Source organism: Procambarus clarkii, chromosome 10 (genome assembly GCF_040958095.1).
Source record: "Procambarus clarkii isolate CNS0578487 chromosome 10, FALCON_Pclarkii_2.0, whole genome shotgun sequence".
NCBI lineage: Eukaryota > Metazoa > Arthropoda > Malacostraca > Decapoda > Cambaridae > Procambarus > Procambarus clarkii.
Window position 1 is genome coordinate 6088704 of NC_091159.1, and position 24789 is coordinate 6113492.

Genomic DNA, 24789 nt, shown 5'->3' on the forward strand with positions numbered 1-24789 from the left:
CACACCTGTGGGTGCTCGCTCACACCTGTTGGTGTTCGCTCACACCTGTGGGTGCTCGCTCACACCTGTAAGTGCTCGCTCACTCCATTGGGTGCTCGCTCACACCTGTGGGTGCTCGCTCACACCTGTGGGTGCTTGTTCACACCTGTGGGTGCTCGCTCACACCTGTGGGTGCGTGGTCAGACCTGTGGGTGCTCGCTCAGACCTGTGGGTGCTCGCTCAGAACTTTGGGTGCTTATTCACACCTGTGGGTGCTCGCTCAAACCAGTGGGTTCTCGCTCACACCTGTGGGTGCTCGCTCACACCTGTGGGTGCTCGCTCACACCTGTGGGTGCTCGCTCACACCTGTGGGTGCTCGATCACACCTGTGGGTGCTCGATCACACCTGTGGGTGCTCGCTCACACCTTTGGGAGCTCGCTCACACCTGTGGGAGCTCGCTCAAACCTGTGGGTGCTCGCAAACATCTGTGGGTGCTCGCTCACACATGTGGGTGATCGCTCACACCTGTGGGTGCTCGCTCACACCTGTGGGTGCTCGATCACACCTGTGGGTGCTCGATCAGACCTGTGGGTGCTCGCTCAGAACTTTGGGTGCTTATTCACACCTGTGGGTGCTCGCTCAGACCAGTGGGTTCTCGCTAACACGTGTGGGTGCTCGCTCACACCTGTGGGTGCTCGCTCACACCTGTGGGTGCTCGCTCACACCTGTGGGTGCTTATTGACACCTGTGGGTGCCCGCTCAGACCTGTGGGTGCTCGCACACACCTGTGGGTGCCCGCGCAGACCTGTGGGTGCTCGCTCACACCATTGGGTGCTCGCTCACACCATTGGGTGCTCGCTCACATCTGTGGGTGCACGCTCACACCTGTGGGTGCTCGCTCACATCTGTGGGTGCTCGCTCACACTTGTGGGTCCTCGCTCACACCTGTGGGTGCTCGCTCATACATGTGGGTGCTCACTCACATCTGTGGGTGCTCGTTCAGACCTGTGGGTGCTCTCTCAGAACTTTAGGTGCTTATTCACACCAGTGGGTGCTCGCTCACACCTGTGGGTGCTCGCTCACACCTGTGGGTGCTCTCTCACACCTTTGGGTGCCCGCTCAGACCTGTGGGTGCACGCTCAGACCTGTGGGTGCTTGTTCACACGTGTGGGTGCTTGTTCACACCTGTGGGTGCTCGCTAACACCTGTGGGTGCTCGCTCAGACCTGTGGGTGCTCGCTCAAACCTTTGGGAGCTCGCTCAGGCCTGTGGGTGCTCGCTCAGACCTGTGGGTGCTTATTCACACCTGTGGGTGCTCGCTCAGACCAGTGGGTGCTCGCTCCCACCTGTGGGAGCTCGCTCACACCTTTGTGTGCTCGCTCACATCTGTGGGTGCTCGCTCACACCTGTTGGTGCTCGCTTACAACTGTGGGTGCTCGCTTACACCTGTGGGTTCTCGCTCACACCTGTGGGTGCTCGCTCACACCTGTGGATGCTCGCTCACACCTGTGGGAGCTCGCTCACACCTGAGGGTGCTCTCTCACACCTGTAGGTGCTCGCTCACACCTGTGGGTGCTCGCTCACACCTGCGGGTGCTCGCTCACACGTCTGGGTGCTCGCTCACACCTGTGGGTGCTCGCTCACACCTGTGGGTGCTCGCTCACAACTATGTGGGTGCTCGCTCACACCTGTGGGTGCCCGCTCAGACCTGTGGGTGCACGCTCAGACCTGTGGGTGCTTGTTCACACATGTAGGTGCTTGTTCACACCTTTGGGTGCTCGCTCACACCTGTGGGTGCTCGCTCACACCTGTGGGTGCTCGCTCAGACCTGTGGGAGCTCGCTCAGGCCTGTGGGTGCTCGCTCAGACCTGTGGGTGCTTATGCACACCTGTGGGTGCTCGCTCAGACCAGTGGGTGCTCGCTCACACCTGTGGGTGCTCGCTCACACGTTTGGGTGCTCGCTCACATCTGTGGGTGCTCGCTCACACCTGTTGGTGCTCGCTCACAACTGTGGGTGCTCGCTTACACCTGTGGGTGCTCGCTCACACCTGTGGGTGCTCGCTCACACCTGTGGGTGCTCGCTCACCTCTGTGGGTGCTCGCTCACACCTGTGGGTGCTCGCTCACACCTGTGGGTGCCCGCTCAGACCTGTGAGTGCTCGCTGACACCATTGGGTGCTCGCTCACACCATTGGGTGCTCGCTCACACCTGTGGGTGCTCGCTCACACCTGTGGGTGCTAGCTCACACCCATGGGGGCTCACTCAGACCTGTGGGTGCTCCCTCACACCTGTGGGTGCTCGCTCACACCTGTTGGTGCTCGCTCACACCTGTGGCTGCTCGCTCACACCTGTGGGTGCTCGCTTAGACCTGTGGGAGCTCGCTCAGGCCTGTGGGTGCTCGCTCAGACCTGTGGGTGCTTATTGACACCTGTGGGTGCTCGCTCAGACCAGTGGGTGCTCGCTCACACCTGTGGTTGCTCGCTCACATCTGTTGGTGCTCGCTCACAACTGTGGGTGCTCGCTTACACCTGTGGGTGCTCGCTCACACCTTTGGGTGCTCGCTCACACCTGTGGGTGCTTATTTACACCTGTGGGTGCTCGCTCACACCTGTGGGTGCTCGCTCACACCTGTGGGTGCTCGCGCACACCTGTGGGTGCTCGCACAGACCTGTGGGTACCCGCTCAGACTTGTGGGTGCCCGCTCACACCTGTGGTTGCCAGCTCACACCTATGGGTGCTCGTTCAGACCTGTGAGTGCTCGCTCACATCTCTGGGTGCTCGCTCACACGTGTGGGTGCTCGCTCACACCTGTGGGTGCTCGCTCACACCTGTTGGTGTTCGCTCACACCTGTGGGTGCTCGCTCACACCTGTGGGTGCTCGCTCACTCCATTGGGTGCTCGCTCACACCTGTGGGTGCTCGCTCACACCTGTGGGTGCTTGTTCACACCTGTGGGTGCTCGCTCACACCTGTGGGTGCGTGGTCAGACCTGTGGGTGCTCGCTCAGACCTGTGGGTGCTCGCTCAGAACTTTGGGTGCTTATTCACACCTGTGGGTGCTCGCTCAAACCAGTGGGTTCTCGCTCACACCTGTGGGTGCTCGCTCACACCTGTGGGTGCTCGCTCACACCTGTGGGTGCTCGCTCACACCTGTGGGTGCTCGATCACACCAGTGGGTGCTCGATCACACCTGTGGGTGCTCGCTCACACCTGTGGGAGCTCGCTCACACCTGTGGGTGCTCGCAAACATCTGTGGGTGCTCGCTCACACATGTGGGTGATCGCTCACACCTGTGGGTGCTCGCTCACACCTGTGGGTGCTCGATCACACCTGTGGGTGCTCGATCAGACCTGTGGGTGCTCGCTCAGAACTTTGGGTGCTTATTCACACCTGTGGGTGCTCGCTCAGACCAGTGGGTTCTCGCTAACACGTGTGGGTGCTCGCTCACACCTGTGGGTGCTCGCTCACACCTGTGGGTGCTCGCTCACACCTATGGGTGCTTATTGACACCTGTGGGTGCCCGCTCAGACCTGTGGGTGCTCGCACACACCTGTGGGTGCCCGCGCAGACCTGTGGGTGCTCGCTCACACCATTGGGTGCTCGCTCATACCATTGGGTGCTCGCTCACATCTGTGGGTGCACGCTCACACCTGTGGGTGCTCGCTCACACCTGTGGGTGCTCGCTCACACTTGTGGGTGCTCGCTCACACCTGTGGGTGCTCGCTCATACCTGTGGGTGCTCACTCACACCTGTGGGTGCTCGTTCAGGCCTGTGGGTGCTCTCTCAGAACTTTAGGTGCTTATTCACACCAGTGGGTGCTCGCTCACACCTGTGGGTGCTCGCTCACACCTGTGGGTGCTCTCTCACACCTTTGGGTGCCCGCTCAGACCTGTGGGTGCACGCTCAGACCTGTGGGTGCTTGTTCACACGTGTGGGTGCTCGCTCACACGTGTGGGTGCTCGCTCACAGCTGTGGGTGCTCGCTCACACCTGTTGGTGTTCGCTCACACCTGTGGGTGCTCGCTCACACCTGTGGGTGCTCGCTCACTCCATTGGGTGCTCGCTCACACCTGTGGGTGCTCGCTCACACCTGTGGGTGCTTGTTCACACCTGTGGGTGCTCGCTCACACCTGTGGGTGCGTGGTCAGACCTGTGGGTGCTCGCTCAGTCCTGTGGGTGCTCGCTCAGAACTTTGGGTGCTTATTCACACCTGTGGGTGCTCGCTCAAACCAGTGGGTTCTCGCTCACACCTGTGGGTGCTCGCTCACACCTGTGGGTGCTCGCTCACACCTGTGGGTGCTCGCTCACACCTGTGGGTGCTCGATCACACCTGTGGGTGCTCGCTCACACCTGTGGGTGCTCGCTCACACCTGTGGGAGCTCGCTCACACCTGTGGGTGCTCGCAAACATCTGTGGGTGCTCGCTCACACCTGTGGGTGCTCGCTCACACCTGTGGGTGCTCAATAACACCTGCTGGTGCTCGCTCACACCTGTGGGTGCTCGCTCACACCTGTGGGTGCTTGTTCACACCTGTGGGTGCTCGCTCACACCTGTGGGTGCGTGGTCAGACCTGTGGGTGCTCGCTCAGACCTGTGGGTGCTCGCTCAGAACTTTGGGTGCTTATTCACACCTGTGGGTGCTCGCTCAAACCAGTGGGTTCTCGCTCACACCTGTGGGTGCTCGCTCACACCTGTGGGTGCTCGCTCACAACTGTGGGTGCTCGCTCACACCTGTGGGTGCTCGCTCACACCTGTGGGTGCTCGATCACACCTGTGGGTGCTCGATCACACCTGTGGGTGCTCGCTCACACCTGTGGGTGCTCGCTCACACCTGTGGGAGCTCGCTCACACCTGTGGGTGCTCGCAAACATCTGTGGGTGCTCGCTCACACCTGTGGGTGATCGCTCACACCTGTGGGTGCTCGCTCACACCTGTGGGTGCTCGATCACACCTGTGGGTGCTCGATCAGACCTGTGGGTGCTCGCTCAGAAATTTGGGTGCTTATTCACACCTGTGGGTGCTCGCTCAGACCAGTGGGTTCTCGCTAACACGTGTGGGTGCTCGCTCACACCTGTGGGTGCTCGCTCACACCTGTGGGTGCTCGCTCACACCTATGGGTGCTTATTGACACCTGTGGGTGCCCGCTCAGACCTGTGGGTGCTCGCACACACCTGTGGGTGCCCGCGCAGACCTGTGGGTGCTCGCTCACACCATTGGGTGCTCGCTCACACCATTGGGTGCTCGCTCACATCTTTGGGTGCACGCTCACACCTGTGGGTGCTCGCTCACACCTGTGGGTGCTCGCTCACACCTGTGGGTGCTCGCCCACACTTGTGGGTGCTCGCTCACACCTGTGGGTGCTCGCTCATGCCTGTGGGTGCTCACTCACACCTGTGGGTGCTCGTTCAGACCTGTGGGTGCTCGCTCAGAACTTTAGGTGCTTATTCACACCTGTGGGTGCTCGCTCACACCTGTGGGAGCTCGCTCACACCTGTGGGTGCTCTCTCACACCTTTGGGTGCCCGCTCAGACCTGTGGGTGCACGCTCAGACCTGTGGGTGCTTGTTCACACATGTGGGTGCTTGTTCACACCTGTGGGTGCTCGCTCACACCTGTGGGTGCTCGCTCACACCTGTGGGTGCTCGCTCAGACCTGTGGGAGCTCGCTCAGGCCTGTGGGTGCTCGCTCAGACCTGTGGGTGCTTATTCACACCTGTGGGTGCTCGCGCAGACCAGTGGGTGCTCGCTCCCACCTGTGGGAGCTCGCTCACACCTTTGGGTGCTCGCTCACATCTGTGGGTGCTCGCTCACACCTGTTGGTGCTCGCTTACAACTGTGGGTGCTCGCTTACACCTGTGGGTTCTCGCTCACACCTGTGGGTGCTCGCTCACACCTGTGGATGCTCGCTCACACCTGTGGGAGCTCGCTCACACCTGAGGGTGCTCACTCACACCTGTAGGTGCTCGCTCACACCTGTGGGTGCTCGCTCACACCTGTAGGTGCTCGCTCACACGTGTGGGTGCTCGCTCACACCTGTGGGTACTCGCTCACACCTGTGGGTGCTCGCTCACACCTGTGGGTGCTCAATCACACCTGTTGGTGTTCGCTCACACCTGTGGGTGCTCGCTCACACCTGTGGGTGCTCGCTCACACCTGTGGGTGCCCGCTCAGACCTGTGGGTGCACGCTCAGACCTGTGGGTGCTTGTTCACATATGTGGGTGCTTGTTCACACCTGTGGGTGCTCGCTCACACCTGTGGGTGCTCGCTCACACCTGTGGGTGCTCGCTCAGACCTGTGGGAGCTCGCTCAGGCCTGTGGGTGCTCGCTCAGACCTGTGGGTGCTTATTCACACCAGTGGGTACTCGCTCAGACCAGTGGGTGCTCGCTCACACCTGTGCGTGCTCGCTCACACCTTTGGGTGCTCGCTCACATCTGTGGGTGCTCGCTCACACCTGTTGGTGCTCGCTCACAACTGTGGGTGCTCGCTTACACCTGTGGGTGCTCGCTCACACCTGTGGGTGCTCGCTCACACCTGTGGGTGCTTATTCACACCTGTGGGTGCTCGCTCACACCTGTGGGTGCTCGCTCACGCCTGTGGGTGCTCGCTCACACCTGTGGGTGCTCGCTCACACCTGTGGGTGCCCGCTCAGACCTGTGGGTGCTCGCTCACACCATTGGGTGCTCGCTCACACGTGTGGGTGCTCGCTCACACCTGTGGGTGCTCGCTCACACCTGTTGGTGTTCGCTCACACCTGTGGGTGCTCGCTCACACCTGTAAGTGCTCGCTCACTCCATTGGGTGCTCGCTCACACCTGTGGGTGCTCGCTCACACCTGTGGGTGCTTGTTCACACCTGTGGGTGCTCGCTCACACCTGTGGGTGCGTGGTCAGACCTGTGGGTGCTCGCTCAGACCTGTGGGTGCTCGCTCAGAACTTTGGGTGCTTATTCACACCTGTGGGTGCTCGCTCAAACCAGTGGGTTCTCGCTTACACCTGTGGGTGCTCGCTCACACCTGTGGGTGCTCGCTCACACCTGTGGGTGCTCGCTCACACCTGTGGGTGCTCGATCACACCTGTGGGTGCTCGATCACACCTGTGGGTGCTCCCTCACACCTTTGGGAGCTCGCTCACACCTGTGGGAGCTCGCTCAAACCTGTGGGTGCTCGCAAACATCTGTGGGTGCTCGCTCACACATGTGGGTGATCGCTCACACCTGTGGGTGCTCGCTCACACCTGTGGGTGCTCGATCACACCTGTGGGTGCTCGATCAGACCTGTGGGTGCTCGCTCAGAACTTTGGGTGCTTATTCACACCTGTGGGTGCTCGCTCAGACCAGTGGGTTCTCGCTAACACGTGTGGGTGCTCGCTCACACCTGTGGGTGCTCGCTCACACCTGTGGGTGCTCGCTCACACCTGTGGGTGCTCGCTCACACCTGTGGGTGCTCGCTCACACCTGTGGGTGCTTATTGACACCTGTGGGTGCCCGCTCAGACCTGTGGGTGCTCGCACACACCTGTGGGTGCCCGCGCAGACCTGTGGGTGCTCGCTCACACCATTGGGTGCTCGCTCACACCATTGGGTGCTCGCTCACATCTGTGGGTGCACGCACACACCTGTGGGTGCTCGCTCACATCTGTGGGTGCTCGCTCACACTTGTGGGTCCTCGCTCACACCTGTGGGTGCTCGCTCATACCTGTGGGTGCTCACTCACATCTGTGGGTGCTCGTTCAGACCTGTGGGTGCTCTCTCAGAACTTTAGGTGCTTATTCACACCAGTGGGTGCTCGCTCACACCTGTGGGTGCTCGCTCACACCTGTGGGTGCTCTCTCACACCTTTGGGTGCCCGCTCAGACCTGTGGGTGCACGCTCAGACCTGTGGGTGCTTGTTCACACGTGTGGGTGCTTGTTCACACCTGTGGGTGCTCGCTAACACCTGTGGGTGCTCGCTCAGACCTGTGGGTGCTCGCTCAAACCTTTGGGAGCTCGCTCAGGCCTGTGGGTGCTCGCTCAGACCTGTGGGTGCTTATTCACACCTGTGGGTGCTCGCTCAGACCAGTGGGTGCTCGCTCCCACCTGTGGGAGCTCGCTCACACCTTTGTGTGCTCGCTCACATCTGTGGGTGCTCGCTCACACCTGTTGGTGCTCGCTTACAACTGTGGGTGCTCGCTTACACCTGTGGGTTCTCGCTCACACCTGTGGGTGCTCGCTCACACCTGTGGATGCTCGCTCACACCTGTGGGAGCTCGCTCACACCTGAGGGTGCTCTCTCACACCTGTAGGTGCTCGCTCACACCTGTGGGTGCTCGCTCACACCTGCGGGTGCTCGCTCACACGTCTGGGTGCTCGCTCACACCTGTGGGTGCTCGCTCACACCTGTGGGTGCTCGCTCACAACTATGTGGGTGCTCGCTCACACCTGTGGGTGCCCGCTCAGACCTGTGGGTGCACGCTCAGACCTGTGGGTGCTTGTTCACACATGTAGGTGCTTGTTCACACCTTTGGGTGCTCGCTCACACCTGTGGGTGCTCGCTCACACCTGTGGGTGCTCGCTCAGACCTGTGGGAGCTCGCTCAGGCCTGTGGGTGCTCGCTCAGACCTGTGGGTGCTTATTCACACCTGTGGGTGCTCGCTCAGACCAGTGGGTGCTCGCTCACACCTGTGGGTGCTCGCTCACACGTTTGGGTGCTCGCTCACATCTGTGGGTGCTCGCTCACACCTGTTGGTGCTCGCTCACAACTGTGGGTGCTCGCTTACACCTGTGGGTGCTCGCTCACACCTGTGGGTGCTCGCTCACACCTGTGGGTGCTCGCTCACCTCTGTGGGTGCTCGCTCACACCTGTGGGTGCTCGCTCACACCTGTGGGTGCCCGCTCAGACCTGTGAGTGCTCGCTGACACCATTGGGTGCTCGCTCACACCATTGGGTGCTCGCTCACACCTGTGGGTGCTCGCTCACACCTGTGGGTGCTAGCTCACACCTATGGGTGCTCACTCAGACCTGTGGGTGCTCCCTCACACCTGTGGGTGCTCGCTCACACCTGTTGGTGCTCGCTCACACCTGTGGCTGCTCGCTTACACCTGTGGGTGCTCGCTTAGACCTGTGGGAGCTCGCTCAGGCCTGTGGGTGCTCGCTCAGACCTGTGGGTGCTTATTGACACCTGTGGGTGCTCGCTCAGACCAGTGGGTGCTCGCTCACACCTGTGGTTGCTCGCTCACATCTGTTGGTGCTCGCTCACAACTGTGGGTGCTCGCTTACACCTGTGGGTGCTCGCTCACACCTTTGGGTGCTCGCTCACACCTGTGGGTGCTTATTTACACCTGTGGGTGCTCGCTCACACCTGTGGGTGCTCGCTCACACCTGTAGGTGCTCGCGCACACCTGTGGGTGCTCGCACAGACCTGTGGGTACCCGCTCAGACTTGTGGGTGCCCGCTCACACCTGTGGTTGCCAGCTCACACCTATGGGTGCTCGTTCAGACCTGTGAGTGCTCGCTCACATCTCTGGGTGCTCGCTCACACGTGTGGGTGCTCGCTCACACCTGTGGGTGCTCGCTCACACCTGTTGGTGTTCGCTCACACCTGTGGGTGCTCGCTCACACCTGTGGGTGCTCGCTCACTCCATTGGGTGCTCGCTCACACCTGTGGGTGCTCGCTCACACCTGTGGGTGCTTGTTCACACCTGTGGGTGCTCGCTCACACCTGTGGGTGCGTGGTCAGACCTGTGGGTGCTCGCTCAGACCTGTGGGTGCTCGCTCAGAACTTTGGGTGCTTATTCACACCTGTGGGTGCTCGCTCAAACCAGTGGGTTCTCGCTCACACCTGTGGGTGCTCGCTCACACCTGTGGGTGCTCGCTCACACCTGTGGGTGCTCGCTCACACCTGTGGGTGCTCGCTCACACCTGTGGGTGCTCGATCACACCTGTGGGTGCTCGATCACACCTGTGGGTGCTCGCTCACACCTGTGGGAGCTCGCTCACACCTGTGGGTGCTCGCAAACATCTGTGGGTGCTCGCTCACACATGTGGGTGATCGCTCACACCTGTGGGTGCTCGCTCACACCTGTGGGTGCTCGATCACACCTGTGGGTGCTCGATCAGACCTGTGGGTGCTCGCTCAGAACTTTGGGTGCTTATTCACACCTGTGGGTGCTCGCTCAGACCAGTGGGTTCTCGCTAACACGTGTGGGTGCTCGCTCACACCTGTGGGTGCTCGCTCACACCTGTGGGTGCTCGCTCACACCTATGGGTGCTTATTGACACCTGTGGGTGCCCGCTCAGACCTGTGGGTGCTCGCACACACCTGTGGGTGCCCGCGCAGACCTGTGGGTGCTCGCTCACACCATTGGGTGCTCGCTCACACCATTGGGTGCTCGCTCACATCTGTGGGTGCACGCTCACACCTGTGGGTGCTCGCTCACACCTGTGGGTGCTCGCTCACACTTGTGGGTGCTCGCTCACACCTGTGGGTGCTCGCTCATACCTGTGGGTGCTCACTCACACCTGTGGGTGCTCGTTCAGGCCTGTGGGTGCTCTCTCAGAACTTTAGGTGCTTATTCACACCAGTGGGTGCTCGCTCACACCTGTGGGTGCTCGCTCACACCTGTGGGTGCTCTCTCACACCTTTGGGTGCCCGCTCAGACCTGTGGGTGCACGCTCAGACCTGTGGGTGCTTGTTCACACGTGTGGGTGCTCGCTCACACGTGTGGGTGCTCGCTCACAGCTGTGGGTGCTCGCTCACACCTGTTGGTGTTCGCTCACACCTGTGGGTGCTCGCTCACACCTGTGGGTGCTCGCTCACTCCATTGGGTGCTCGCTCACACCTGTGGGTGCTCGCTCACACCTGTGGGTGCTTGTTCACACCTGTGGGTGCTCGCTCACACCTGTGGGTGCGTGGTCAGACCTGTGGGTGCTCGCTCAGTCCTATGGGTGCTCGCTCAGAACTTTGGGTGCTTATTCACACCTGTGGGTGCTCGCTCAAACCAGTGGGTTCTCGCTCACACCTGTGGGTGCTCGCTCACACCTGTGGGTGCTCGCTCACACCTGTGGGTGCTCGCTCACACCTGTGGGTGCTCGATCACACCTGTGGGTGCTCGCTCACACCTGTGGGTGCTCGCTCACACCTGTGGGAGCTCGCTCACACCTGTGGGTGCTCGCAAACATCTGTGGGTGCTCGCTCACACCTGTGGGTGCTCGCTCACACCTGTGGGTGCTCAATAACACCTGCTGGTGCTCGCTCACACCTGTGGGTGCTCGCTCACACCTGTGGGTGCTCGCTCACTCCATTGGGTGCTCGCTCACACCTGTGGGTGCTCGCTCACACCTGTGGGTGCTTGTTCACACCTGTGGGTGCTCGCTCACACCTGTGGGTGCGTGGTCAGACCTGTGGGTGCTCGCTCAGACCTGTGGGTGCTCGCTCAGAACTTTGGGTGCTTATTCACACCTGTGGGTGCTCGCTCAAACCAGTGGGTTCTCGCTCACACCTGTGGGTGCTCGCTCACACCTGTGGGTGCTCGCTCACAACTGTGGGTGCTCGCTCACACCTGTGGGTGCTCGCTCACACCTGTGGGTGCTCGATCACACCTGTGGGTGCTCGATCACACCTGTGGGTGCTCGCTCACACCTGTGGGTGCTCGCTCACACCTGTGGGAGCTCGCTCACACCTGTGGGTGCTCGCAAACATCTGTGGGTGCTCGCTCACACCTGTGGGTGATCGCTCACACCTGTGGGTGCTCGCTCACACCTGTGGGTGCTCGATCACACCTGTGGGTGCTCGATCAGACCTGTGGGTGCTCGCTCAGAAATTTGGGTGCTTATTCACACCTGTGGGTGCTCGCTCAGACCAGTGGGTTCTCGCTAACACGTGTGGGTGCTCGCTCACACCTGTGGGTGCTCGCTCACACCTGTGGGTGCTCGCTCACACCTATGGGTGCTTATTGACACCTGTGGGTGCCCGCTCAGACCTGTGGGTGCTCGCACACACCTGTGGGTGCCCGCGCAGACCTGTGGGTGCTCGCTCACACCATTGGGTGCTCGCTCACACCATTGGGTGCTCGCTCACATCTTTGGGTGCACGCTCACACCTGTGGGTGCTCGCTCACACCTGTGGGTGCTCGCTCACACCTGTGGGTGCTCGCCCACACTTGTGGGTGCTCGCTCACACCTGTGGGTGCTCGCTCATGCCTGTGGGTGCTCACTCACACCTGTGGGTGCTCGTTCAGACCTGTGGGTGCTCGCTCAGAACTTTAGGTGCTTATTCACACCTGTGGGTGCTCGCTCACACCTGTGGGAGCTCGCTCACACCTGTGGGTGCTCTCTCACACCTTTGGGTGCCCGCTCAGACCTGTGGGTGCACGCTCAGACCTGTGGGTGCTTGTTCACACATGTGGGTGCTTGTTCACACCTGTGGGTGCTCGCTCACACCTGTGGGTGCTCGCTCACACCTGTGGGTGCTCGCTCAGACCTGTGGGAGCTCGCTCAGGCCTGTGGGTGCTCGCTCAGACCTGTGGGTGCTTATTCACACCTGTGGGTGCTCGCGCAGACCAGTGGGTGCTCGCTCCCACCTGTGGGAGCTCGCTCACACCTTTGGGTGCTCGCTCACATCTGTGGGTGCTCGCTCACACCTGTTGGTGCTCGCTTACAATGTAACGACCGCTTACCCTGCCGTAATAACCGCGGCCTTTATTGTAATAACCCAAAGTTTCCCAGTATTAATCCTGTTATCTTGTTATCTCTCGTGATCGTAATATACGCTCTCTGTTGTAAATCTCTGTCTCTCTTCACTCAATACCCCAGCTTAACACTGTTACAGTCCAGTATGACCCCTCACTGGACTGCCACGTATATAAGAGGAATATTAAATGAGGAAGATACACCAAGGACAAGGGTTATTAGTTAAAAAAAACAATAACAAAACACATTTACACTGCCACCACCTTCCCGACCAACCATACCTGAATGTGTCAATCACCGATCCCCCAGGAAGGCAAGGAATCAGTAACCATGGGACTCCGGGTAATATGAATTTCAGAAATAAATTTTGGAAAATTAGTTTGTGTAATTTTACGTTACTTATTTGAATCCAAGGGCAACTTTAGTATCTATTAATAGTAGGAGAACCTGGGGGCTTCCAATACAACACCTAAAAATGACAAAGTAGCAAAATATATCAAAGGGGAGTTAAGTGAATACCACTGGACAAGCTATACCATTTATTTTATGAAACATGTAAATTAAGACAATTTGAACACATCACCTATTCTATTTCCCTAGAGGCACAATGGGTATTTACCGAGGACACAAAACTCAAGTGCACTATACCTTAAATACCCGCACCACGGCCAAGATGTTGATGGCTGCCCTCAGCCCCGAGGATACGGGCTTGCGGCCCTGTTCCTAATACACTCCCAAGACACACTAATGAAATTTAGTTTTTCCAACCTATTGCTGGGAAGGATACTCCTCCCACCATCTACTACAGCCCCAGGGCTCCACCCATTATTTTGGCAATGGCCAACCATTTAACACGTAGGCCTGAGGTCTGGCACTCTAGGGCCAATAAGGACTTGGCCCTTATCTCAGGCCAATCACCTTCACTGATCTGTCGTGGAAAGCTACATGAATTCCTGAAGATTGAGTCAGCTCTCCCCAGCTAAAGAGAAGGGGGACAAGGCGCGTCTATGGAACCCAGACACCTGCGAGCAATGTTTACAAACTGATAATTTATGTTCAAGCCTGTCTCCTCTAAGATAGAAGTAGGGACATTTGACTCTGCCTCGTATGGGGAAGAGGCCGGTGAGAGGGAAAGAGAGGGGATGAGAGGGGATGGAGAGGGGAACAACTGAGTGGGGAATTGAGTGGGAGAAGCCAAGGTATCCACGACCACCCTACCCTCAGGTCAACCTCTTGACCCTGACAAATGGGCGACAGGGGGGGGGGGAAGAGGAGGAGACGAATGACGGCCAAGGGGAGGGGAGAAGGAAGGAGGAGAGAGGGAGAAGGAAAGGAGGGGAGAAGGGGAGGGAAAAGAGGGGAGAAGGGAGAACCAATGATCTGAGCCCCAGATCATTACAACTCCCCCTCCTCGGAAATTAAGAAATTTGTGTGTAAAGCAAGTTACACACACTTTTCTTATCCAGAAATCCTGCCCTACCCTAACCATTAACTCCAAAAACAACATTTTTAACCCAACACTATTTTAAACCAATGCCTCAAAACAAAAGAAATTATCTAATCCTAACTAATTCCATACAATACTCCAACAACAATAACGGCACACCCAAAAGGTGTGCCCCAGCATGTATTTATACCTATCAACACAACAGTAATAATACATGAAACATAAGGACAGAGACCGTCCTTATAATCCTGACTGTCCACTTGGATGCAGCCCCGTACCCTTCCAACTACCTGGAAGACAAAATATCCTATACCTGTCTTGATATAGTAACAAATAACTAGAGAAATCCCAACCTAACAATTACTAACTAGCTAAAATCAGCTGATAGCCTTCAGCTAACCCAGTATTCCACCCGGAATAAAGATCAAACACATCACACAAAACATTAAATAAAAAAAAATCAATGTCATTAAAAAATTTAACAAAATTATAAAATTATATCAAAATAGAAGAACACTACCTCTCAGGGACCTAGTGTTCCACTCCACACCTGTGGCAACTGTCCACCACAGCGCATCCCAATCTTAAAATCTAAAGAAAATACACAAAAATATTTTTATTATTAAAAAAAATTCAATGTCCACAGACATGTCCCTTAACCAACAACAACACACTGGATATAAGTTCCTCAAACTCCTAATATCCCAGAGTTCATATTCAAGTCCACAACAACAGCGGGTGAACACATTTGTCAGACTGTGTACCACACCCTTATTGTTCAGTAAACCACAAAAAAAATTAAAAAAAATATATGTATAACTATCAGTATCTAGAAAAATCTAGATAAAGTTCCCCACTGATCAACGTTTCTAGAGACCCTACTAGATGGTTCTCAAACCAGTTTACTCATACAACTTATCTAGAGACAGGGTCATTTTCTAATGTTCACTTTCTAGATCTATTTCTCTATTTCACTAGTTCTAGTTTTCAACATTTAATACTGTTCCAGAGAACTTTCCGAAGGTGTATAGGTGCTTACTATCAGAAGGAAAATTAAAAGTTGAACTGTTCCGAGTTACCACAGTTTACTATATTAATAGCGTTCATTTTTATATGAAACTTTTCTATAAATATTTTCTCTCGTTCGTTCCTGTTGACATTTCGTTGCTGTAGATTCCGGCGACTACCTCATGTTGCTTGAAGATCCTGGTCGTCTGGAAGTTCCATTTCCGGCCTCGGCCAACTACGGACAGTACAGGGGGTCTCGTACTACCCGCACCTGACTTGCGTGACAGCTGACAGCTGGCGGCTGTCAGCTCAGGTGGACCCCGCTAACAGGAACCCGGGTTCACCTCTTCTTATCGCTCCCCAAACAGTCTTGATGGATTGTTGTTAACCATGGCTGCCAAAGTAGAGCACAGCTTCGTCGTGTCACGATGTCTCGCGTTGGTAGTGAGGTTCGAGTGGCGTTGAAGAGGATGGCATGGTGACAGGACAGGTGGGCCCTGCCTCAGCTCCTGGGCGACGTCATCTACCGGCGTTTACTTGTCATCCCGGTACTACTGGGCCGGTACACCTTCCGTGCAACCCCTCGTGTAGCTGAACTTGGGCCGAGGTACAGGATTGTACCTCATCTGGCGATTCCGCAAGCACTCTGTAGGGGTAGTGCTGTTCGTACCTGAGACCACCGCGTTGCATCTTGGTTTCCACAGACGACGCAACCACAGGTTTTGATAAGAGCTGACAAGTCCTTGCAATTAGCGTTCTTCTTCGTAGACCTCTTGTCTTCCACTTCCGGTTTTCTCGCAGTCTTGACTACGCGGCTGGTGGGCTTGGTTGGTGACTTTGAGACAGCTTGCCCACGGTTGTGATAGTGACTGGACTCTGCTCCGTGAAGACAGCATGGCTGGACTGGGACAACCTCGTTAGTGACGTGAGGTGTCGGTCGGGTGACTGTACGCCAGTCACCCCTTCCGGATAACCAATTGACGAGTTACCGGGTACAAAGGGGGAGGACTTTATGTAACGTGCCTCAGACCCCGATCTTATCAGCCAGGTGGGTCATCCCCAGACCTGCTGATCTCGATCCTTGGTTCACGTGTGACTGGGAGGCTGGAACTGGTGTACCATCAGACCTGAGAAAGACAGACAACAACAAATGGCGGAAGCATGGATATTACTCTGAGGTATAGGTAGTTGGAAACCCCAGAGCAAGGCAAGTATGCTACCTGAGCCATGTACCTCAGTAAATACACACCAGTGCCTCTACAGGATAATTATTATGAAATTACTAAACCTGACTAGGGGAGATCATTAACAATTTACTGTACAGCTCGCGACCTTGTTACCATGGGGTGACAAGATTGAACTTGCCTACTGATGAGATCTGACAGAAGGTCATCCTCATCATCTGACTCAGCACTTGGATCATTAGACAGGTCAGGAATTAGACTTGATGAAGGCAGCTCTAGTTCCTCCCTCGCGTGATAAGGTTTTAATTTATTAATGTGAATCGTTCTCTCAACTTGGTCTTCAAAAATACCTTTAATAACAAAATTAACCGGACCTTTTCTTCCAATTACCCGGTAAGGGCCCCGCCATCTAGGAGCAAGTTTCCTACTCTGATTGGCAGGAGCCGCCTCATTAACTCTCAACACAAGACTCCCGACTTTCAACTCAAGAGGTCGTACCTTCTTGTCATAATGCTGAGCATAGCGGTCTCGTGCTGTCTTGGAAGCCCTAGCTGCAATTCTCCATGCATTTTTCATCTTATTTAAAACTTCTGATGGGTAATCTTCCCCATACACAATATTATGTCTGTTAAGCAGACCTGATGGGAAATTACATGAATGCCCTGTGAACAGCAAAAGGGGTTGGGTGTTAATGGATTGATGGATGGCAGTGTTCAGAGCCAACTGGACATAGGGGAGTTGTTCGTCCCACGAATTTGCATCATGCTCTGCAAGAATTGCAAGCATATCTTTAACTGACCGGTTCGTCCGTTCTGTCATGCCGTTAGCCTGAGGGTGATAAGCCGTAGTGAATGCTGACGTGGTTTCTATAATTTTACATACTTCTCTAAAAATATTCCCATTAAATTCCTGACCTCGGTCAGAAACTAACACTTTAGGAGGACCGAATACAGTGACGAACCTATCTAAGAACGCCTTTGCAACAGTTCGTGAATCCTTCTGAGGCAATGCAATCAGTGTGGTGTACCTGGACAGGTGGTCTACCAACACCAATACGTAACGGTTTCCTGAATGACTGTGATGCAGATCAATCAGATCAGCCCCCACCCGATCTAAAGGTTCCAAAATTTCTGGGAATTCTTGCAATGGAGCTTGTACCTTAAGGGTACCTTTCCTCCTTTGACAGTGACCACAGGACTTAACGAAGTTAATGACCTCTGTTAACATACCGGGGAAGAAAAAGAGTGACTTGGCTTTCATGTGAGTTTTAAAAATCCCCGGATGACCTGCAATCTTAGACGAATGTGCGAGTTTCAACGCCGACTTCTTCAACACCTCTGGGATAACCAACTGAAAAACTGCACGATCCTGCTGTCCCTTTACATAAAATAAGACCCCATCCTTCATTTCAAAATCATGAATTGATAAATTACGTTTCTTCGACGGATATTTTCCTCCCTCCAAAAGTTCAATAATTTCCTTCCACCTTGGTTCGTTCATCTGGAATTCTCGCATTTTCTCACTGGAAATATTTTCAATATTAAGATTTACGTTAATAGTAGCAATGTTTCTACTCAAAGTGTCTGGTACAACATGTGATGGACCAGGCTTGTAAAGTATTTGGAATGAGTGAGCAGCTAGTTCATGAGACCAACGTGACATGCGAGGGCACTTAGTTCTTTTCTTAAAAATATGAGTCAACGCCCTGTGATCTGTATAAATGACAAAGTGACGTTGGAAAAGATATGGTTCAAAGTACCTGACACTTTCTACCACAGCCAAAGCTTCCCTATCCGTTGCAGAATAGCGGACCTCCGGACCCTTAACCTTCCTGCTGAAATATGCAACTGGGTGAGGAAGATTGTCATTATCACGTTGCATTAAGCACCCACCAATAGCTATGCCACTGGCGTCAGTGTGTACTTCCCACTCCTTATCAAAATCCGGTACTGCCAAGACTGGGGTGGTAATGAGTTGACTTTTTAATTTTGCATAAGCGTTATCATGCTCAGGTTTCCAAACGAATTTAACATTTTTCTTAGTAAGCTCAGTTAACGGTGCTGTTGTACTTGCAAAACCCTCAATGTGGCGACGGAAGTATCCGGCTGCCCCCAGAAACCTTCGAACATCCTTTGCTGTCTTAGGTGTTGGCATGTCAGCAATGGCACGACAGGAGTGTGGGTCAGGTCGGATACCGTCTGTGCTCACCTGGAATCCCAGAAACTTGAATTTCTGAGATGCCAGAGTGCACTTACTCACGTTAAGTTTGAACCCCGCCTTATCTAACAATGCCAACGTCTCAGTCAAATCTCGTAAGTGCTCATCAAACGTCCTGGAGTAGATAACCACATCATCCAGGTACGCTAACGAGTGCCTCCCCAAGACTGGACTGAGGATATAATTAATTGCCCTCTGAAATGATGAAGGCGCTGTCTTTAACCCGAAAGGCATCCGCTTGAATTGATAAGTATGAACCCCATCAGAGAAGGCGGTCTTTTCTCTATCTTTCTCAGCAACTGGGATGGCCCAATACGCAGATTTCGCATCCAGAGTAGAAAAGTATTTGGCTGCCCCAAACTGATCTATTATTTCTTGTATCCGTGGCAAAGGATACACATCACCTTTAGTAATTTCGTTTATCTTTCGGTAGTCAACACAAAACCTATAACTACCATCCGGTTTACGTACCAACACTACTGGCGACAACCATGGTGATGTACTAGGCTCTATCACATCCTGTCTCAACATTTTCTGACACTCATCCCTAATTACTTCCTTCGCCCGTTCCGGAAGTCTCCATTGACGGGTGTAAATAGGAGGATGATCACCTGTAGGAATAACATGCTCGATCCTATCCAGAAGCCCGATCTGATCGTCTTCTGTTGCAAACAGTCTCGGGAATTTACGTAAAATCCCTCTCAAAAGTTTCCTATCTGACTGTTGCACATGTTGCAAATCCAGAGCCGAGATTAACTTATCAACTTCTTGAATATTACTACTTTTCCCTGTCTCGGTCTTGTGTTTCCCCTGTGTACTACTTTCTGTCACATTAAGTGCACTACACTGTGCTGTGGTGGCTGGCATCTCCTCCCGGCTTTGATACTGAAAAATTCCTGTATTTTCTACAATTGAAGCCTGAGACACCCTATCACCTGCCCTGAAACGATAGGTTTTGTGCGAGAGATTGACAACTGGAATAAGGGCACCTTTATCAAGCACTGAGATCAAATGATGAGGGATCAACAACCTGTCACATCTCCCAGCCACCTGAAGGGTGGTACCTGGTGCAATGTGACGTCCCACTGATACTTTAATGAATTTAACTGAATGTGGTGGGCAACATTGTTTCACCAAGGCATGTAACCCACATGATTTCTTCTCTGTGTCTGGAAGAGACTTAAACAACAACTTAGGGTAGTGAATGTTGTACTTCTGTTTCTTACTAATGGAAGCAATTACTGGTGGATGATCTACCATTTTAATGGGATAAACTACCTGACCCAGCTTCAATCTGCACTTCCTTGCTCCCTCTTGAGCCGACAAAGAAAAGTTAACTCGTCCCAGAAAATCCATTCCCAACAAAATGTGACCAGGGAATGCAAGATTCTCGACAACCGTGCAATTGTGTGGGTAAGCTTCCCCCTTACCCACTTCAAAATTGAGAGTGGCCTGGCCCAAGATATTGATATGTTGACCATTCACTGCTGTTAAATGCTTCCCACAACGCTTAAGGCGTGTCTCTTTAAGTGTGCTGAAGGCCGACTTTTTAATGAGAGTTGCTTGACTTCCGGTGTCCACAAAAACTGTCAATCTCACACCTTCAACCGTCATCTCAAACGTAGGTCTGCCACCACCCGAGGCGGGATTTTCTCATGATTCTGTTCTCCCCTTCCGGCATCTCGCTTTTACGTGGCCTCTTTTCCCACAATTAAAACAAATACGCGAGTCCCACCAGTCATTACGTGGGGGTTGTTGCGTGCGACCACTGCCCGCCGCTTTCGTCTGGGGGGGTCCTGACCTATTGCCCCCTTGTCCGCTCTCTACCTTCCTGCTCACCGCATTGACATATGGCGACGTCCGCGCCTCCTCCGCATCCAAGTCCTCATCTATATGGTCTTCGGCGTATTGTACGAGTTCCCTAAAACTCAGGGAAGCCGTGTCCGTAGCGAGGTATGGACCGATATGAGCGGGCAAGGCCTTACAAAATAGCTGCTTTGCAAACCGTTCCTCCTGCTGCGCATCGTAACCCAACTCCTGAGTGAGATCGCCTATCCTGGTCCTAAGGAAGGCACCAAAATCTTTTAATTGAGTACCTTTATTCCTCTGAAGTGACGTTAAGTACCGACGAGCCTCCTCTTTAGTAATTTTCGCCTTAAATCGGTCCTTGATGGCCTGCACAAATTGTGGCCACGTCACCAAATGCCTGAATTCCTCAGACTTCCTCAGGGGCCCGTCGCGACCCACACATGCCCCAGTGGCCAGATTAATTTTAGTTTCATCGTCAGGAGCCGCGGCTAACACAGAATCCATCTCCCACAACCAATTTTCCACACAACGGTTGCGTTCCACTTTATTCGATGGGAGTTCAGCACAATTTAACCTTGGTAACGACAACTTCGGGAGTGACGCCACAAATCCCGGTCTATAGGATGGAGTACTAGGAATGTAAGGGGGTGCCTGACCAGGGGTGGAAGGAACTATGAGGGGTTGGGTGAAGGATGGGGAAAGGGGTTGGGAGAGGGGTGAGGAGGGATTCCCCAGTGACCAAGGGGCTACCCCAGGTGAGTAACTATTTGAGGCACTACTCTGATAAGGTGGTTGTTGACCCTGTTGTTGATTGTGTGAGGGTTGTGAACCGTTCTGTCCTTGTAGTAACTGTAGCAGCATCTGTAGTACCTGTGGTTGTTGTTGTGCAACCTGGTGTATTTGTTGTGGTTGTTGTGCTACCTGATGTACCTGATGTTGTTGTGCAACCTGTTGTACCTGGTGTTGTTGTGCAACCTGTTGTACCTGGTGTTGTTGGGCAACCTGTTGTACCTGTTGGTGTTGTGCAACCTGTTGTACCTGGTGTTGTTGGGCAACCTGTTGTACCTGTTGGTGTTGTGCAACCTGTTGTACCTGATGTTGCTGTGCAACCTGTTGTACCTGTTGTTGTTGTGCTACCTGTTGTACCTGGTGTTGTTGTGCTACCTGTTGTACCTGATGTTGTTGTGCAACCTGTTGTACCTGGTGTTGTTGTGCAACCTGTTGTACCTGTTGGTGTTGTGCAACCTGTTGTACCTGATGTTGTTGTGCAACCTGTTGTACCTGGTGTTGTTGGGCAACCTGTTGTACCTGTTGGTGTTGTGCAACCTGTTGTACCTGGTGTTGTTGTGCTACCTGTTGTACCTGGTGTTGTTGTGCAACCTGTTGTACCTGTTGTTGTTGTGCTACCTGTTGTACCTGTTGTTGTTGTGCTACCTGTTGTACCTGGTGTTGTTGAGCAACCTGTTGTACCTGATGTTGTTGAGCAACCTGTTGTACCTGATGTTGTTGAGCAACCTGTTGTACCTGATGTTGTTGTTGAGGAACCTGTTGTACCTGGTGTTGTTGAGCAACCTGTTGTACCTGATGTTGCTGTGCTACCTGTTGTACCTGTGGTTGTTGTTGTGCAACCTGGTGTACTTGTTGTTGTTGTGCAACCTGTTGTACCTGTTGTTGTTGTGCAACCTGGTGTACTTGTTGTTGTGCTACCTGTTGTACCTGTGGTTGTTGTTGTGCAACCTGGTGTACTTGTTGTTGTTGTGCTACCTGTTGTACCTGTGGTTGTTGTTGTGCAACCTGGTGTACTTGTTGTTGTTGTGCAACCTGTTGTACCTGATGTTGTTGTGCAACCTGTTGTACCTGTGGTTGTTGTTGTGATCCGTTTTGCCCCTGTATTAACTGTAGTAGCATCTGTATGGCTTGTTGTTGTGCATCGGGTTGTACCTGTTGTAATTGTTGAGGTTGTGGGGGTGGTGTGTGTACGTTCATAAGCCCAGGGATCGTCAGACCTTGAGAACCCGCAATGGCATCATCCCCGGGAACTCCTTGTTCAACTGGTGTGGATGTTCTAATAGTGGGGTCCACAACCCCATCACCTATCGCCTCACCAATCATCGTGATGTCCGCTAAACACTTGAAATGAATATACTACTCGCGAGACACTTAGACACTTGGTTGAGCGCAAACAATTACTGAGCGCTGTCACACTGGGCGCTGAGTAAAACCGCTAGAAAATTCAGAGTCCCAACGCTAATTCGCTTAAATGACCAAAATTCGACTTTTGGTCTCTCAAAGTTCGCACTCGGACCACTTTAATCGCACACTTGAATTAACACTGACGACCCGATGATCGTATGGCCAGGCACAAAACTAGAATTTATTCCGAAATTGAGATTTTCCAAGCGACCTTGAAAAATGTCATCACAAAAATTTTCCACGATTTCACTGATTTCAGTTCTTTCACTGACTTCACTTTATACACCGCACTTCACTTGAACACAGTAAACCACTCATCTTTTAGTAATTCCCTCAAAGAATTAATACTGCACAATACGAAAACAAAATCCAGACTTAAACATGTAAAACAAATACTTAGAAAGAAAATAACACTTATATCTGAGAATTAGGTAACCAAGGGGGAACACTTAACTACCGAAGGGATACTTAACCTGAAAGGGAACTTAATATACAGGGAACTTAATTTAGTACTTAAGGAAATCTCGATTTAACCTATAACCGTCCCGTCCCGGCCCGCCCTGTCGCTTCTCCAAGCCTAGGTAACCACATTCACCTAGATGCCGACAGTACCAAATAATCCTGTCCTTCGCGGTCAACGGTTAGACTAGATAGCGGAACAACCGACGGATCTAACTGTCCGACACCACCGTAATTCCGTTGCTAGAGAATCTACTACGCCATCCCTCAGTGAACTCTTGGTACCTTCATGGCTGTACCGTAAAAATCTAGCGATTGGGTCGCCTACCACGCCCTCGGGGATAATAATTAGCGTCCTAATACTTCCCCACCCCGACAATTCGACACCTAGAATTGTTGCTGCGAAAACCACCACGCAGCACCCTTGTCCGTAGTTGCAGAGGGTCGAGAAAAAATAATACCCTTTCCAACTACCCAAGGCGGCCTCCACGCTAAACTGTCTGATTAGCGCATACGCTTACTGTATATAATTAAACTTCCCAGCCCCGCACGACCCTAGAATCGCCTACTCTATGCGAATCGCACCACATAGGATTACCGTCGACTCTATCTCATGGGCCCCGGCTGCACCCTCACCACATAACATAACCGAACGGACAGGCGCGTGAGGCTTCAATAATCGTCAAGAAATTATTGAAACACCGCTGCTACCATTGTAACGACCGCTTACCCTGCCGTAATAACCGCGGCCTTTATTGTAATAACCCAAAGTTTCCCAGTATTAATCCTGTTATCTTGTTATCTCTCGTGATCGTAATATACGCTCTCTGTTGTAAATCTCTGTCTCTCTTCACTCAATACCCCAGCTTAACACTGTTACAGTCCAGTATGACCCCTCACTGGACTGCCACGTATGTAAGAGGAATATTAAATGAGGAAGATACACCAAGGACAAGGGTTATTAGTTAAAAAAAAAAACAATAACAAAACACATTTACACTGCCACCACCTTCCCGACCAACCATACCTGAATGTGTCAATCACCGATCCCCCAGGAAGGCAAGGAATCAGTAACCATGGGACTCCGGGTAATATGAATTTCAGAAATAAATTTTGGAAAATTAGTTTGTGTAATTTTACGTTACTTATTTGAATCCAAGGGCAACTTTAGTATCTATTAATAGTAGGAGAACCTGGGGGCTTCCAATACAACACCTAAAAATGACAAAGTAGCAAAATATATCAAAGGGGAGTTAAGTGAATACCACTGGACAAGCTATACCATTTATTTTATGAAACATGTAAATTAAGACAATTTGAACACATCACCTATTCTATTTCCCTAGAGGCACAATGGGTATTTACCGAGGACACAAAACTCAAGTGCACTATACCTTAAATACCCGCACCACGGCCAAGATGTTGATGGCTGCCCTCAGCCCCGAGGATACGGGCTTGCGGCCCTGTTCCTAATACACTCCCAAGACACACTAATGAAATTTAGTTTTTCCAACCTATTGCTGGGAAGGATACTCCTCCCACCATCTACTACAGCCCCAGGGCTCCACCCATTATTTTGGCAATGGCCAACCATTTAACACGTAGGCCTGAGGTCTGGCACTCTAGGGCCAATAAGGACTTGGCCCTTATCTCAGGCCAATCACCTTCACTGATCTGTCGTGGAAAGCTACATGAATTCCTGAAGATTGAGTCAGCTCTCCCCAGCTAAAGAGAAGGGGGACAAGGCGCGTCTATGGAACCCAGACACCTGCGAGCAATGTTTACAAACTGATAATTTATGTTCAAGCCTGTCTCCTCTAAGATAGGAGTAGGG